The following is an 18,295-nucleotide window of genomic DNA, read 5'->3' as shown; positions in this document are numbered from 1 at the left end:
ACCACCTTCCCCCCATCCACCTTCCTCTACCTCCTCCCCCCAAGCAGTTCAGGGGAACAGGTAATGGTGTCCGGTTAGTCCGTAAAGTTTTTTCTCCGCCGCTCCTTCACGGTCCCTCTCTGCCCCTGCTCCCCGTGGGGTCCCTCCCACGGGATGCCGTCCTGCCCGAACTGAGCCTGCGGGGGCTGCCCACAGGCAGCAGCTCTTCAGGAACTGCTCCCACACGGCTCCGTACCACGGGGTCCATCCCCCAGGAGCAAACTGCTCCAGCACGGGTCCCCCACGGGCGGCAGCTCCCCCCAGACCCCCTGATCCTGCGTGGGCTCCTCTCCACGGGCTGCAGCTCCGGCCCGGGGCCTGCTCCTGCGGGGGCTCTCCATGGGCCGCAGCCTCCTCCAGGCCACATCCACCTGCTCCACCGGGGGCTCCTCCACGGGCTGCAGCGTGGAGATCTGCTCCGTGTGGGACCCGTGGGTGCAGGGGGACAGCCTGCTCCACCAGGGGCCTCTCCACAGGCCGCAGGGGAACTGCTGCTGCCTGCCTGGAGCACCTCCTGCCCTCCTGCCGCCACTGCCGCCCCCCACTACCAAAACCTGGACATGGACACCCACTACACCTACCAATGCTACTCCTGTTGTGCTGACAGTCCTTGAGTGAGCTTCTACCTTCGGTATCCTCCAAAATCACTACTGCTTTGCACCACATGGGACACCAGGTAAAGTCAACATTAATCAATTGGACCTGAAACATTACTGTAATTGACACAGAGTCACAGAATGGTTCAGGTTGGAAGGGACCTTAAAACCTACCCAGTTCCAACCCCCTGCCATGGGCCAGGACACCTTCCACCAGACCAGGTAATTGATCAATTGATCAGTAATTGTACTGATGGCCGAGGGAAGATGCTAAAACCTTTTAATTGTAGTCTGAGCTTGTCTTAGCTTCCCATATGATTACGTATTTTCCTTCACTGAGCTATCTTTCACTTGAGAAGACTTGTTAAAAATCTCCCTAAATGATGGAGACTGCTAACTCTTGAATGCTTTCCACCTGCCAGGAGTTTTCAGTGAGATAGATGAACTAATGTAGCAGAAAGAAGAAAATGTGTCTATTGCTTTTCCTTTTCTGTTTATTTGCATAGGTTAACCTTGTGTGAGACCCCTCCCTGACTGCTTGTGGGGGTCTTCCTGGCTGGTAGAGACCATAAAAGTACCTATTAGGGAGAGCAGTGTTGCTCGTAGTGCTTGCACATACTTTTGCGCCATCCCTTCATTAAAAACAATAACAAAAACAGTAGTAGTGGTCAGTAGTTACCTCATTGTCTACTCATTGTCTATATGGACCATTGAACTGCAGTACATACCACATCATAACATATACAATCCTCCATCTTCAGTACTCCACACTCTTTTATATGACATGTGTATAAACTTGTGCTTCTGTAGGAGAGAATAATGGACAAAAGCTTCTCATTAGCGATTATCTGAAGATGTGAATTGATTCAAAACATGTCAAAGTGACCTTATTTGTTCTGCAGATCATCCAGCTCCTGTTAAATGCATGTTTAACTTCATTTGAGTTGGGAGCAGGTTGTCTTTTCTGCTGGAGTTTTTTATATTTGTCAGTACCTTTTCTTTTCTTTTTTTTTTTTTTTTCAAATTAAGGAAGCTGTTGTCATGAGATAGATATCTTCTGACACTGAAGCTTAAAAGAGAAAAACTAATCCAGGGCAGATCAATTATCTTCATCAAATGAGCTTTCTGCCAACTGTGTAGCATTATCAGAAATTTGAGTAGAAGAAACCACGTGAAATATCCCTTAGAGCCTGTCAAATTGTGTGTGCATGTTTTTTGGTGGTGTTTCCACCCCCCCCCCCCCTTGGATACTGGATTAAGAAATACTTGATTGCACTATCTTTTTTTTTTTTTTTTAACACCTCATTTTTAAGATAATGTAAATATTTCTGTTTGGAGAATATCTGAGTACACCACTGACAATCTGCATTGTAAGGAGGAATTTGACTAAAGGATGTCAGTAGTGTCCATAACAATTAAAAAGCAATTGTAAGTCTCAAATAAATTATCAAAGACAAGGGACAACAGAAATGGGCAAAGGTATATGCACTGATAAAAAACAAAGCCTAAAGTGTAACCTGATAATCTTTTGCCATTTTAGTCTCCTTTTTAGCATTCTTGATCTATTTAAATTAAAGAAGAGATTTTAGAAAGTAACAAATAAATGAGAATTGAAGAATACTTCATGCTTCAGTGATCCTAACAGACACTTTTATAAAATATTTTTGACAGTCGTCGTGAGGCCAGAGTAGGAAGTTGGAGTTGGTCTTCTGGTAGCGCTTTTTTTGGAATATGATAGTAGCAGAGCAGAATTTGGGCTTTTTGCCTTCAGCTGTCCAGGATATCTTAAATACTATGGAAAAATAACTTCCTAAGAATCAAGCCAGGTGGCTCTGAGATTCCTGAAGAAAAGGCTTGGCCACATGCTGTTGGTGAGTCTCTTTGTGCCCAGACCAGGGTGGTACAGACACAGCAAGCTGCACGCCTTCCTTTCCAAACACTCAGTGCAAAGCCAAGAGGATACAGGGCTCTTTCACTTGCCACTGCACAGCAGAGCTGGCCCTCTCTCTTAAAATACTTTTTGTTAGTAACCTGTGATTGCATCCGCATTTCTAGCAGACTATTTTAAGTAAAAAAAAAAAAAATGTTATTTACTGGATTAATGTAAGTTTTGCATGTGTTTGTATTGGCACTCTGGTGTTTGTTCCCTCTCCCCTTGAGCTTTCTCAGTGTTATCAGTACAGGGTCAGACTGATCCTTCCCGCTGTCTATACTTATCTCCTGTAATTGCTGTACCCTACTAGGTGTACTATATACTTAATATACAACTTGTGCAGAGTTTAGAGTGACAATGACCTGTACAAAATATCCGCTATTATACAAAAAGGCTAACAGCAGTAATTAAAAGGCAAATTATGCAACTACATGCTGCTTGAAATTATAAATGAAATTAAGAGCATGTGTGTGCTTTATATGTCATCTAAACCAGTAAGAAAAGATCTAAAAATGCCTCACAGGGAAATGACAAATATACAGAGCAGCATAATGCCTTCCTAGTAATCGCGGCATGAAAGTTATTATTTACAGTTCTCACAGAATGTATTTACATGATTATTCTGATAAAGTGATCTCCTCTAATATGTACATTTATGTTCAAAAAATATGGTTAAAATTGTACTATTCTACTCAGCACTCTCTTTTCTGTCGATATTAATTATTAAAGCATTTTAATTGATTGAATCCCATTAATCTTGAATAACCAATGCAGCTAAGGAGGTGTGATCTAGAGTTTTTTTCTAGCTCAGTTTCAATTGCTTGCATTTGTATCCAGTCTCATGGTGGGGTATGCACCCCCTGCAGCTAGAACCTAAACCCTTGTTGATGTTTTACATTTTCAACAGTTTGCCAGTTAGAATACTAATTTCTATAGCAAGGACATGTTCCTCCTGTCCACTTCCATGGTGTGAACTGGCTCTGATGATTTCAAAGCAGGAGTTCAGGATCTTCAAACTGGATTCCTATTTCATACCATAATTCATCTCAACCATTAGCAAGTGAGGTTGACTAAACTATAAACATTTTTTCAATTATTTTTCAATTCAGTTTTCATTTTACTTGACAGCAAATCCAGAAGATGAAGAGAGGAGGAAAAAAAAAAAAACAAACAAACAACAAGACCAAATCAAAACAAAAACCCTGCTCCAATAGCTTTAGCAGTCTTTACTTACAAAAAGAGTATTTCTGCCCTGTGATGCCGTGTGCAGTATATTCAGTGAGAATTGAACTCCACTCAGAATTTAGGGATTGTATAATAGTAAACAAAGGAGTCAGAAAGGGAGAAACTTGTCAGCAAAAATTTCTTTCTCTAACTAGAACAGAGACAAGAAGAAGAATATAACCGACAAGTGATGGAATAGAAAGGCTGTAATTTGCCAAAAAAAAAAAAAAGATGAAAGACAACACTAGCTAATGGTAAGTTTTTCCAGTAGACAGCCCTGGATAACTAAAATCCTACAGACCTAGCTGAAATGTGCAAGGATCTCCATGAATCATAAATCACCGTCTTTAGTAAGTGCTAATAAACTCAGAAGGGATCTCCAACAGAGGTCTACAAAACAAGATGCAAAACTTGACTGGGATTGCAGGAGAAAATTATAGATCAGTTAGAGCAATTTTAAGAAAAATAGCATAGAAGTTGTGTTGAAGAAAACAGATAGTCTGAGAATCAATTAGGTAATGAGAGGCTAGAATTAGAGACAATAAATATAATTTAAGTTTATTTGTATGTACCTAAATATGATAAATGGAGAATAATTCTTTCATGATCTTACAAAATTATTGATTTATTTTTATATGATCATACAGATGGCCTGCTTTGTTATAGCATATGCCCTACTGTGTCAGCTTTTATCCACGGTTTTGTATTATATTGTTTATATTTATAAGTTTATTATATATAATTTTTTTAATAGGTATCAGTTGAAACAAGGGATCTCTCCCCATTTAGATTAAAATCTGACCTGTCTTCCATATTTCGAGGTCAATCAGCAGGGAATCACCAAAGATGGACCTTTCATGAGAGTCCCCATGGACCAGTTCTCGTTCCAAAGCTATTCAGCATTTCTGTTAACACCAGACTGCAGGTCGCAGGTGGTGCTGCGGGTGATGGAGAGGTACATGACTATGGCAGTGAATTATAGAATGGCTTTGGCTTGAATAGTGAGGTTACCAGGTCACAAATAAGAGAATGCATTTCAATAATATCAAATGCAACCTAACAGAACCCCTCTGAGGGCAGTGGGACAGACTTTAAGGGTTTCAGAGAGCACAATTTGTGAATCTTGAGGGAAGTACAGTGGCAAAGAAACGAGCACAATCCTTGGAAGTGATACGGAAGGTGGATGCCAGACTTGCTCTGTGTGTGCTGCGATGCTGGCATCGCGGTGCCCTATCCCATCCTGGTGTCACCAGAAGGACAAGAAACCCTGCGAAGGGATCATGGCAGGTGACCAGGGGGGCTGTGGAAAGGGCACACAGCGGGTCCCCACGCCATCCTTTTGCCGGCAGATGGGATCATGCTGTGCTCACACCTCGAGCAGGTCGAGGTGGCCAGCCCAGACCCAAGAATGCATCCCACTGCCTGTGCCAACGCAGATTTTGGCAGGCAGAGGGGCACCCAAGGGCTTGTTGGCAGTGCTCCTGTGCCATCACCGCACCAGGAACTGGGCAGCAGCTCTCACTCCCTGCTGTCTCTGAGCAGAGAAGTCCAATTCAGGACTGGCCTCAGGGCTATGCCAGGTCAAGAAGGAATAATGTTCCAGCTCAGGCTGACATAACCCACAAAGATATTTTGCCTTTTGCAGGGTGAAGTGAGGGCTGTGGCACTGGAGCCGCAAAGCACAGGACTGCCTGCCACCAGGGACATTTTAAGATCAGCACGGGGTGGATCTACACTTGCCCAGCTTTGCATGGTTCTTGGAGTAGAAAATGTCCAGCCTCAGCGATTGCCTGGCTCGAGGTGACCTGGAGATGAGACATATGGCAGTCTGGAGATGTCTGTCCCCTGCCTGTGGGGTATGTCACTTGCACGTGATGTTTAACATCGGGATGGTCAGAATTAGGGATCTGAGTCCTGGCCAAAACCTAAACAGCATGCATTAATTTGAAGATTTGTAAGCCAGGCTGCCTGCTTAATAACTGGGATCTGGAGATGGCCATGCCCTTTGTGTGTTGTTCAGGTTTTCTTTCTCTGTGCGACTATTTTTATATGATTCATATAATGGTCATGCAAATTAACAAATTAATGACATTTGTGATTATTTGTCACCCCCAAAATAATATTTTTTCTTTCCTATATCTAAATACACTTGAGGACCTGCAAATTAGGGAATAACACCTGTAAAAGTAGGTTAAGTTCCTTAAACCTGGGGGTGGATGTGACATTAGCTGTGGGCTCAGTACAACTGTTGTATTTATTTTAAAGGAAGCCCTGAGACAGCAGAGACTTCATACTGCTAATGATGTCTGGCAGAAAGGTTACATACTAATATGGAAAATGACTGTGTGGAGTACATTCATCTTCTCAGTTCATTCATGGTGCTTCAGGGCATCATAACTGCTGCAGGCATTATCGCCTGTGAATGGGGGACCCCACATCCACCACAAAGCAGTCATCAAACGCTGGATCATTGCACTTGCCCTCCCCTGCGCTGCACCGAGGCTCTTCACGTTGAATTTAGACTACAAGACTCAGGAATGGAACAAGTGTGCTGAAATATCTGAAACAAGAAGGTAAATGCCTATCGTCGCGATCCTGCATATAGACACCTACTGGCAAGGCAGAATGCCAGAAGCTTTTCCAGTTCACACAGAAAATACCCTGGAAAACACCTTTTAAGAACGTACAAAGTGATTTTGCAGAGGCAAGTAGCAATGAAAGCCATGTCAGGAGCAGGCACACAATACACTCCAAGGGTTTCAAAAGAGCCCCATGCTCCGTATCATCAAAAAGCTGCAACAAGGATCAAGAAGAATTAAAACTGATGATGTGACAGAAGTAATCCACCTTGCAGCAGAAGGTCATTATACCCACCTTCTCTACTGAAGTCATTTCAGCTCTGAGGCCTGAGCTAAAGCTCCCTGGCCTGAAAATGCTTCTAATTAGTGTATTAGCATGAAGATGACTGAGACCTGCATTTACTCCTACACAACCATTTCCAGGGTGTTTGCAGGCAGGCTGTAGGTTCAGAAGCTCCTTGTTACCAGTGCTCTGTCTGACAGGCTTAAATGAATTCTTTCTCAAAAAAATTGCTTAGCACAGACAGAAAGAGCTCACCTCTGGTCTCAGACTGGTATAATGGAATTATGCTCAAGTAAAATCAATGAGACACTAGAATTAGATACAAATGCTGATAATCAATATGTATATGCATGAACACACACATCCCTAAATTATATAAGCTTAAGCAAAATAAAAATTGTTTGAAAACAACTAATTAAGTTAAATATAATAAATTCTAAGTAAATACGTTATTGCTATTAGAATTTATAAAAGTCAGTTTAAAATGACAATGCTTGCTGATGAAAATTTGCTTCATAAGAGACATTTACAAGTACTGTCAATCCATGCGTGACTAATGTGCACACATGAGTCCTGATACATCTGTTAGACTAGTGCAGTCGATAATGTCAAGCTGCAGTGCCATTCAGGAGGCAGCCACTAGGAGAAATAACGCTCTGGAAATCCTCCACACTTCTAGCCTCACACAGCCTGAGCCCTAATAAACTGCAAAGGAAATTAATTTCTGCTGCTGCTTATTGCACTGCCACGAAGTCCTTAAGTCCCATGAAAAGGGAAACATTCATGCTTCTGCGCTTCTCCAAAGCAAAAACTGTTCTTAATAAAACATCTTCATTAACTCCTTCCCTTCCTCTCACCTGTTCTGTATTTCTTAGCTCTGCACCAGGGTTGTCCCAGGATCCTGAAATCCCAGGTCCCTAGGGAGCCAGCTAGGTCAGACTGAGAAGAAGTCAGTCTGTTTCCTGTGGGAGCTATTCCTTGAGGATCAAAAATTGCACCAAAGCAGACACATTTGCAGACTTTCAGTTCCGACAAACAGCATTTTCAAACAGAACTTTATTTCGTGTAAAAAATCCAGATAGGCTTTAGTGATGACTAATATCCTCCAGATGATCTTTTTGATGGATACAGGAGTATTCAAAAGCAAAAAATCAAGACACGGCTGGTCAACATGCAAAGCACTTTGAGGGAAATATTAATGTTTTTGTGTTCCTGAAGACCTAAGATGAATTTTGTTCTAATTTTCACTAAAAGGTTTGTGTTGTTTTGTTTTGTTTTAATATGGAATAATTTCTATTTAAAATCAGTTTTTAAAATTTTGGCTTCCACAAGAAGACCACAAAAATGAAAGAATTGTCAGTTCAGCCCACCCAGACAGAAGCTCTTATAGATATCAGGGTACTTAGTCCCTTTGTACAGCATCCCTCTTCCCTAGTTATTCCTAAAATGTCTTATTTACTTAAGCCCCTGTTTGCCCTTACAGAAATATCCATCAGGGTTTAACATGCCGTGGCACCGTCACCAGTCTCTTCCCCCAGTACAGCTTGGTTGTAGCACTGGAAAACAAGGTGAGTCAGTGCAGCACCAGACACGGTGCAAGAAATAAACTTCCAAGCAAAAGGTAAATCGACTGCCCCTGGAGAAGTAAAATGGGAAAGGCAACCTGCAAACACGCTCAGCCTGGAGAGAGCACTGTGCCAGCACCGGGCTTCCCAGCTCTTATTGGCAACAACAATAACAACAACAACAACGACAACAAAATCAACAAAGTGCCTGTGCTCTTTTCTGGAGAGACACAATCAGCTTCTGAGCAAGAGAGCCTAGGACACAAAATGGCAGTGGCTGCTTTAAAACCGTACCTGATTGTTTTGTCTGATGCAGAGCAGGAACTGGCAGTACTTAACAGAGCAGCTTGCACCCAAATGGAGAGGAATTTTTCTGGATGGTATGGTTATAAGACCAGTGGACTGTTTCAAAGGTGAAAAAAAATAATATTAACGCGAACTTTTTCCATTCAAGTTATCTACCCCTAAGTAGAACTATAAAGAATGAATATTAGGTACAATGCATGCCCCAGAAGGACAAATATTTCATGAAATTGTACCACTTGTTTATACTGTGCAACTGCCCTCCAGGCCCAACAGCTGCCTGATTTCTCTTTTCTTTGTCACCTCTGTGTTTGAAGACAAGTTTTCTGAAATGAAAATCAGAGGTAACAGCTGAGGTGGACATGCTGGCATTTCCTAGGGTAACACAGCCTACGTGAAAGCTGCATTCTCTTTCTGGGCCACAAGAAGCTACAATTCACCAACCACAAATGTTGTAAAAGATGGGGGGAAGGAGGACATACGTAGGGGAAAATGAGTGTAGATGGGATGACTGACAGAGACCTCCTGCCAGTTAATAAGTTTGTTTCCCTACAAGTCCGTTCCTCTTCCATCAGATGCTATCACATCGTGGTATTATTTTAATAAATGTCGTCTTCCTGATGACTCTTACAGGAGATTATTTCAGAATTTCACTCCCCAGATGCTTCACAACCTTCAGCTCATTTTGAGTTTATGCACAACATTCGTTAACTATTCATATGTGAGACATTGCTGTCCTTTTCTTAAATATCTTTTTTCCTTCCTGGTGTTTGCTTCCGGCACAAATCAGAGGCAATAGTACGTCCTTTTGTAGCCTTGCTTTGCAGGATGAGGTAAGCCAAGCTGTGCTTGTCCCTTCTTTCAGGATAACCTGTTTGTTCTCTTACCTTCCTCCTCAGCCTCCAGTTTCTCCTCTGGTCTGATTTCATCCTCCTCACACAGAAGTGACCAGAATTTCACAAAGCATTGCAGATGGGAAGTCCCTGGGCTGCATGAGGTGAAAGGTAAAAACGCCTGCACATTTTGCAATGGCTTTATCAACACTGATGGCTTCTAGGCATTCAATGACTGACATCTTCAGATTTTTTAGGGGGAAAAAAAGAAAAAAAAAAGCTATTTTATATACATATATGTTATTCATTCCTAAGTTAAAGACTGCACTATCTACATTAAATTGTATCTATTTCATGTTTTTCCAACTATCAAGATTCATCAGTTCCTTTGTTGGACTCCAAGCTTCCAGCGTTAATCCTATTTTTGAGCATTTCCAAATTTCCATTTGCGCAGTACTACATTTTGCCAAGTTGCCAAGCTACCTTATGAATAAGTCACTACTGAAAAGGACTGGACTAAATACTAGTGTCCTAAGTAAGTCAATTCTCATTGTCCTCCTGCCTCATGCTTCTCCTTTCAGCACAAACAGTGCCGTCTTTTCTTTCAGCTCTGTGCTCATCTCACACTTTTCCAACTAGTTCCTATTTTGCCAGTTTAACTGAGACTTTCCATTATAGCAGTATATCAGATGCTTAACTGAAGTCTGGCAGTTTTTACATATCTCTGTATCTTTCTCCTTTCTCTATCTTTATCTTTCTGCTAAGTATGACTACAATGCCTGAAGATACCCACTTATTATGGCAGAAGATTACTTTTAGGAAAACCCTGTTGCATTTTCAGTCTGTTTTCCATTTACTAGTATGAAATACAACTTTTCCATTTATTCTTCCTTTCCAAATTTCCTCTAATGTTCTATTGTCTACTGTCTAGTTTGCTTTGGAGATCAAATCATGGCTCTGTAATTTTTGCCTTTCCCGAACAGAGAAAAAAAGTTCAAAAATGTTAAAAAAAAAAAGAGCTCCATGAGATTCAACATATGCCAACAACAACCAAAAAAAAAAAAAAAGGACATAAAAAGTGATTATCTAAAAATGTTAGATGGGAAAGTAAAATTGGAGGGCTCTTACAGGAAATAGCAAATGGGAAAAAAGTTGAGTGATAATTTTCTGAGGAATCTTGAATGATTTACAGAAGAATAATGAAATCAATTGTAAGAGCTATAGTTAATCTGCTGAGCTTATTCAATAACTAATCTCTCTAGATAGCAAAGTAATACTTAATTTCATATAGCTTAAATTTTGGTTTTATTTTAAATTCAATCAGAAGTTTTTGAAAAAATAAGAAAATGTGAAAGCCAAAAGACTGAAAAAATAAAAGTAAAATCGCTAAATGAATGTGTCTCCAATGCATTGGTTCCAAAATAGGACGAAGTAAATAGACTGAATCAATGAAAATATGAAATATGTATATATTAATTAGCAAATGTGTTAGAAGACAAAATATTGTGAATGAGGACGTTAATGGCTGTTAATATGTGTTAACAGGGGGGATGTTGGGGGAGGGGGGGGGAACAGGCAAACAACCAAAAAAAATCAACCAGCAAGCCAAGAAACAAACCCTTAGGAAAGAACATGTAAGATTCAGTGGGCAGTATATAATCATCATGGTAAAAAGTAGACATGAAAAACTCATGAATTCTCAAACTGCTACAATAAGGAGAGTCCATCTCACATTAGAGCACACAAAAAAATGGGGGAAATGCCTGTGCGTTTTTGAGATCACAGATTGGTTGAGGTGGGAAGACACCTCGAGTTCATCTGTCCTAACTGTATCGGACAATGTTTCTGTATTCCTCCCAGGTTACCCGACATGGCTGCTACCCTTCCTGTGTTTTTTTCTTTGTGTTTGAATTTTGTCAGGAGCATCTTGTTCATCCAAGCAGGCCTCCTGGCATTGTTGCATGACTTCCTATCCCTTAGTATGGACCCTTCTTTTGGGAGGAGGTATTCCTTGAATATTAACCAGCTTTATCTGGCCCCTCTTCTCACCAAGACTGTATCCCATGGGACTCTTCCAAGCAGGTCTTTGAAGAGGCTGGTCTGCTTTGCTGAAGCCCAGGTCTGCATAGCTGCTTTCCACTCTCCTCCCTGCCCTCAGGATTCTGAACTCCACCATCTCATGGTCACTGCAGCTCGAGTTGCCTTTGACCTTCACGTTCCCAGCAAGCCCTTCATTGTTGGTGAGTAGGAGGTCCAACAGATCACCTCTCGTCATCGTCTTCTCTGTCAGTCAGGTCAGGAAGTTGTCATTGATGTCCTCCAGGAACCTCCTGGATTGCTTATGTCCTGCTCTGCTGTTCCTCCACTGGATAAAGGAGTTTCTGAAGTCTTATTATCTTATATTACCTCTACATATTTTCCAGGATTACAAAAGCTCCACGAGATACATTCTTCAGACAGCGCGAACAAGTTGTATCATCCACATCTGTGAAATTCAGATGCTAATTAAATTTGAATCTGAGACATACTTCCAGAGAAGACATGGCTTCATGGAGCAGAAGCCTAGAAATTCAAAATATCCACTTAACTTGGTGTGATCATATTCAATAAAAAAGGTGTTCTTATTATTCTCACATGCCTCCTGGATGAGATGCTGGCAAATATTCAGTGATAGGTTTGTGACAACTTGAACTAGAAAGTATATTTGAAATCATAACACTTTCTATGCTACAGAAGCATAGGGTATACTTCCACTCACCATTTCACAGGCTTGACAGCAGGTGATGCTAAGCTATCCATTTACATTTAGAAAAAAAAAAAAAAAAGAACTGATTTCTCTCAGTTAAAATAAATCAAGCTTACAACTTACCACATTGAATAAATAACAGAGTAGTAAAATAAAAAATAAACCAAAATAAAATAAAATAGCATGGTATAGTATATTTCTGTATAACATAATACTTTACACAAAGCAAAAACACTGTAAAAATAAAGTTTCAATCTGAAAAACACCTTAAGAAGCAAAGGTGTGGGTCTCTGGGCACTGTAGAAATTACAGCAGGTACAAAGAGATAATTTTGCTTTATCTCCCTTTCCTTCCTTGCAAATATGTTCTTTAAACAGTTGACATTTCTCCTCAAAATATTATCCATATCTCTAGACAGATGGTGTAATTCCAACCACTACTAATATTATTAATGAAGAGAGTTGGCTCCTTTCCATCAGGAATTCTAATTGATAAAAAATTATTAGTCCTATCATCTAATGGAGGCTTCTTCCTTTGAAATATGTCTGTTCCTGTGACATATGTCTGCTCTTTAGGAATATTTCCAAGCATAATAGTAACAAAAATGCATTTCCTACATTAATTTATACATATATATATATATATATATATTAGCCCCATAGCCAGTATCTTAAAGGTGCTTTTTCAGTGCTGTGTGCATTTGTACTTTATCCATGAACTAGTGTGTTTTAAAAGCAGAACACAAAAGGTGAAACTAGTAATATATAACTTAAACAAAGAGGAAAAATCTATTGAGGCAATGATTCCCCGCAGACTGTTTTTTTCCAGTGTACCAATTCTTGAAATTTCATCATACTTTTCACAGTATATGGTGTTTTGCTTAAAATAACAACTACTTGTGTGAGGAACTTGTATGAGAATCTCACCTTTCATTAAAGTGTCTTACGATTCATTGCTGCAAGGAAATGTTCAGTAACATGCTGTGTGGCCAGAAGGACTCAGAAATTGGAGGGCAGATGAAGAGAGCATAACAAATATTTCATAAATCCCTTTGTTTTACCCAGCTCTGTGGTTCTGTGAGCATGAGGAATGATATTTGAGTGGGAGATTCTGGATCAGATTCAAAATAACATTCAAAATCGCACCTGATAATTTTTATTTAGAGTAGATTTATGACCAGATATAAGTACATTTCCTTCAATTTAAACTAAATGTATTTATTAGTTCATTTGAAACATATTACTTACCAGACTACAATTTATAAAAAAAATTGAATTGAAAAGAAAAATGCATTATTGTTATCAAAGTTTTGATTGGACTGGGCTGAAGAAGTAATCAGCATCTGCAGCTGGTCATACTGGCATCTGATATCTCTTCTGCAGGTTCAGGAAGCCCACAATCTCCCTTTGTCACAACAGTTTGGAAAATCACCGTATTCTGACAGACCCGCCGGGAATCTGGACGTGTAAGGAAAAGAAGCAACGAGCTCGAGGTTGACAAGAAGTGTCCAGGTACCACACAGTGTGCTCCTATTTCTCTCCATGAACAAGTCCTGGAGATGCACAGGCCAAGCTGACACATCCCACACCTCCACTGGGTTGGGGATGGTGCCCCAAAGACTGTTTCACCTGGGGACAACTACCATGCAGCTGAAAATCACCCTCCAGCAGAGGAGGCTGTGACATGTCTGTGCAAATGATAAGGGATAAGCCTCAAAAGAAGGTCCAGAGGACACCTGCAGCACCAGGGGTGAAAGGAGAAGTCCAGCAGCCACAGAGGTGGCCCTGGGAGGTAAGAAGCAAATAGCAAATGAGGTCTTCATGTGCAAATTATTGAGAAAATTTAACTAGTAGAAGCACTTTCACATTTGCCTGCAATAAGTGATTGGATAATACCTGGTCCAGCCAGTGGGAAATAACTGGGCCAGATCCTACCCAAAAGCTTAGTGTAACTTCATTGATACCTTCATTTCCCAGTCACGTTACGCTGACTGACATTTTGGTTTGGCATCCCCAGTAAAATTCACTTCTATTTATTACTCTATAACACAGAAGCCAGGATTTTAAATGGCTGCAGAAGAAACTATCTTCTGCAGTCACTGTGATGTTCTGAGGGCTCACATGGCAAGCTGCATTTGTCATTGTGGAAAAGCTGTGAGCTGTGGTTGAAAATACATTTTTAATTTTAATCTGGTGCTTCTGAGCCTTTTATGTTATCAGCTACCATCCTGCTGACAATTTGTATAATATGTGGCTGTGGCAGCAGAAGAGGTCAATAACAGAAATTATAAATCCATTTTTTTTCTGCTTAACTCCTTCATTGCACCTCTTTCTGCATATTTCTACCACCACAGCAGCCTGCATTACTTGCACCGTGGCAAAGCAGGTAGGTGCCACGTGCAAACCCAATGCTGAGGTTACTGCACAAGTGGAGACTCCCTCTGCAGACTGCTGGTTGCAGACCCCCAGCTCTGCTTTGGAAGAAGGGAGGTTGTTTGGACAGCTTTTTAAGGAGGCAGAAATCTACCCCCTGTGCTTATTTCTGGAATCACTTTCACTGGAACAATCATCTTTATTATTATTCTTTCATATCAGTGCTAAAGACCTCTTCAGATCCATGAGGCTAAGCCAGTCATTCTGAATTTGTTGCCTGAATAGCGTTCTGACTTTTGAGAGTTGCAGGTAGTAATATAGATTTCCTTGAGCTGATGAAGGACAAAACTTCAGTGTGCCTACCGGTTTTTTTTTTTTGCTTACTACTGATTTTATATGGGCCATTGCACAAGGTACTGCGTGGAGTTAGGTGATCAGCCAAGACTGTTCTCTTATTGCTCTAAGGCTCCTTGTGGTTCTTCTTGTCTAGGCAGGGCTCCCAGGGCTTCCCCAGAAGTTTTTGGGACTGACTGCATCTGCAGTGGTAATAAATTGTGTTGTATCTATTGGCTACTGTGTGGATCCTTGCCAACCCTGGACTCTGGACCTCCGGTCCCAAGCAGATATCCACGACTGCTGGAGGATGGATATCACATTAGTAAGCACTGCCTGAGTGCAGGAGGAGTTGACCCATGTTACTCACAATTTTTACCATAAAGCACAGAGACATCTACCCTTCAGCTGTGATCTTTCACGAGCAGTGCAGCTCCTGCCCTTGGCGTTGGGCACTTGTGTGCGGTCGCAGTGGAAATGACATGCCCTGGGTGTGATCTTGTCAGCTACTTGAATCTGAATACCCCCAAATGGGGATCACACTGCTGTCGCCATCTGCTGCAGTGGGAAACTTGCCTTCAGCAAATCTGTGACAGGTCACAGGGCCTCAATGCCTCAACAACACCTTAATGGTCCTCTCATACCTATTTCTTTCATAGCCCATGGGAAATACACAGAGGGCTCTTCCAAGACCCCGGCGCAATCTCATTTTTGCTAATTTTTGGGCACTGATGGCTAAAGTTGGCTGAAGAATGTCTGCCACACCAGCGTAATCCACATGAACCAAAACAACCACAGAAATCTAGCACATGGACCAGACTACAAATCATTCATAGTCTCGCATGTAATACTAAACAGCACAGCCAACAGTGCCCTGCATTCAGCAGGTCCTCAGGAAAAAAGTAGCCTATACCAGCTGGCCACAAACAATTCAATGCAATTATAAGATTCTAATATTCTTTCCAGCAAATCTAAGAATTATTGTATTTGGAAGAAAAGGATTTGCTGTTCGTCTGGAAAGGGACCGAGGTGAAAAGAGAGTAACTGGATTTACTGAAGTTGCCATCCAAGTTTCCAGCATGGTTGGCAAAGTGAATTTCCTCAGCTGTAGAACTCTGGCTGCACACCGTTACAGGACCAGAATTCACTTAGGACTGCAGTGGAGCCTTCAGTATGGGTTTTGAAGACCTTTGGTTTAATATTCAAATAAATGTTTAAACATTCATGTCTTTCCTTCAGCTGACAGACCTATCGTGGATCACACTGGTAACAGATTTATAGCCTGTCTGAAAATGTGCTCTCCGACGGCTGCACAAGAATAATACTTTGCACTTTGATGATATATTTCTTTTTGAGATCTCAGAGCACTTTGCAAGTGCGCAATAATTAGTTAAGCCTCACAACAGGCCTCTTCAGGGGGTAGGCACTGTGTTATTATTTCCATTTAACAGATGTTTAAAATGAAGTATGGCGATGTTAATTTCCAATGTCAAACAGAAAAGGCACGGTTGCGGTGTGCTACAGACACAGTCACAGCAAAGGGGACACTTATGCCAAGCATTATCATCTCCAGCACTTTATAATGCTTAGCATGAAATGAAGCCAAAGTAATTGCTAGAATTTCAGCCTGTGCCTGCTGTCCTGGCAGTGTGGATGGAAAGTCTTTGTGTAATGAAGCCAGTGTGTAAGGTTCCGTCTCCCACGGTGCATAGGTAAAGGCTCTATTTTGTGCACTTCACGGCATGGGGAGCCCAGCTTGCTGGAGGCCACTTACCTTTATGAATAGCACAGCGTGCAGCAGGAGTGGCTATTTTGCCAGCAGCACTTGCTTCTCAGGTGATCTACTTTACTCATTTCCAGCATGTCTGAGAAGTTTCTTGTAAATGCTCTGGCCTGAGCAGCATCTAGGCACTGCTAATGACATCCAGCAAAGAGGAAGCCTTGCCATTTCTGCAGCTCAGGCACAGCTTGGGCGCGCTGCAGGTGGCCAAGCTCCACGTGGAGCCAAACACTGTTCAGCTGAGCAGAAGCAGCAGGAAACGCTGAGATCTTCAAATCACCCACAGAAAAGGGCCAGAAGTAGTGACACCAAGGTTGTGGCATGTAGAAAAAAGTGCAAGAGATACCTCACAGTCCCGGATGCTATTAAACTAATCGATTTGTCCATTTCTCTAAGCAAGGACAGGGAAGAAAACAGACTGGCCAGAGAGCTGAGGAGACAAACCAGAAGACACAAACAATCTCATCTCTCAATGAGATCTACTGGAATCGCAAGGATATACAAGGGATGAACAGATGATAAAGGAGAAATGATTGACTTTACTCAGTAAAAAAAAAATAAAAAGCAAGAATGATGGAATTCAAGGTTTGCTGCAATTAGTATCTGTTCAGTCTAAATGAATTGCTCACTGCAGTAATAAATTCAGGAACTGTTGCTTTCAGCCTGCCCTTTTCACAGGCAAGTGACACAGAGATGGCACCAGCCCAAGGCAAAACCTGAGATTATGAGCTTTTTACACATTACTGGGTATCACAGTGTAGCAAGCTTGTGTTTTTCTAATCTTTCCCTCCTTTTCTTCTCCCTGCACCAGATACTGCCGTAATAATGCTCTCCCTAGTATGTCAAATGCTCTGCAGGCTCCAGAAAATACATGTTCTTGGTGAGAAATGAACATGATTTCTCAGCCAGAGTTTGAACCTGACAGGATTATGAAATGGGACTGGTTCTTTCAGAGTTTCCCAGGCAATTAAGCACATATGAGCTCTTTTCCCACCAAACCTCTCCAGGTTTTCCCAGCACCCTGAATTTGCTTTATAAAACTTCCAGAAGGGTCTTAGAAAGCTTAGAAAAAAGCACAAGGAAGGTACCACAAATTGCAACAGGATAAAATAAAGTAAAATAAAATGGATGTTAAAAGAGTGAATGTGGACTGAATTTCCACCAGAACTGCAGTCATCAGTGTAGACATGCTGCATCACTGCCTTTCCACCACTTGCATTATCAGTGATTCTCTTTTGTGGTGCAGGCAGACTCTGAAGGAGCTTTGTTTGAATCTCTTTATATTAATGTGACTAGAGAAAAAAAAATCCATAAGCTATATAAATGTCTTCTTCTTCTCTTCTTAAATTATTTAATTTCTGAAAGCAAGAAAACCGTGTAGCAATCAGACAAGAACTCAGCAAGCCATTAAATACCATTAGTCTTTCATCTTTTAAGCCAGTCTTGAATCATAGAATCTGAGAAAGTGAAGATAAAAACAAGCCAATCCTCTTGCTGCCTGGCACAAGATTATTCTCTAGACAGTAGTGCTTTTTTCAGTGTAACACTGATTGTATAGTGAAAAGGGGTTTTCACCACTTCCTTGAGACAATTACTGTATCATTAGAAGGACAACTCCTCTAGGAATTTTTTTCTTTATCTGTATCTTACGTAAGTTTCATTGCATCACTTCTGATTTTGTTGTCTCACACAGTCCTCACCAGTAGCCA

The 18,295-nt window shown here is 41.2% G+C and overlaps 1 long non-coding RNA gene across 1 annotated transcript; it reads left to right on the top strand.

The window, feature by feature from the left end:
- The first annotated feature begins 631 nt into the window (after window positions 1-631).
- Window positions 632-15,475, top strand: LOC106049248 (uncharacterized). The gene is made up of 4 exons (XR_001214415.3): window positions 632-715; window positions 5,438-5,648; window positions 9,422-9,526; window positions 13,484-15,475. It is a non-coding gene; the product is annotated as an uncharacterized lncRNA (long non-coding RNA).
- Window positions 15,476-18,295: the final 2,820 nt, after the last annotated feature.

Source organism: Anser cygnoides, chromosome Z, assembly GCF_040182565.1.
Source record: "Anser cygnoides isolate HZ-2024a breed goose chromosome Z, Taihu_goose_T2T_genome, whole genome shotgun sequence".
NCBI classification, from domain to species: domain Eukaryota; kingdom Metazoa; phylum Chordata; class Aves; order Anseriformes; family Anatidae; genus Anser; species Anser cygnoides.
This window is presented reverse-complemented; position numbering and strand designations above follow the sequence as displayed.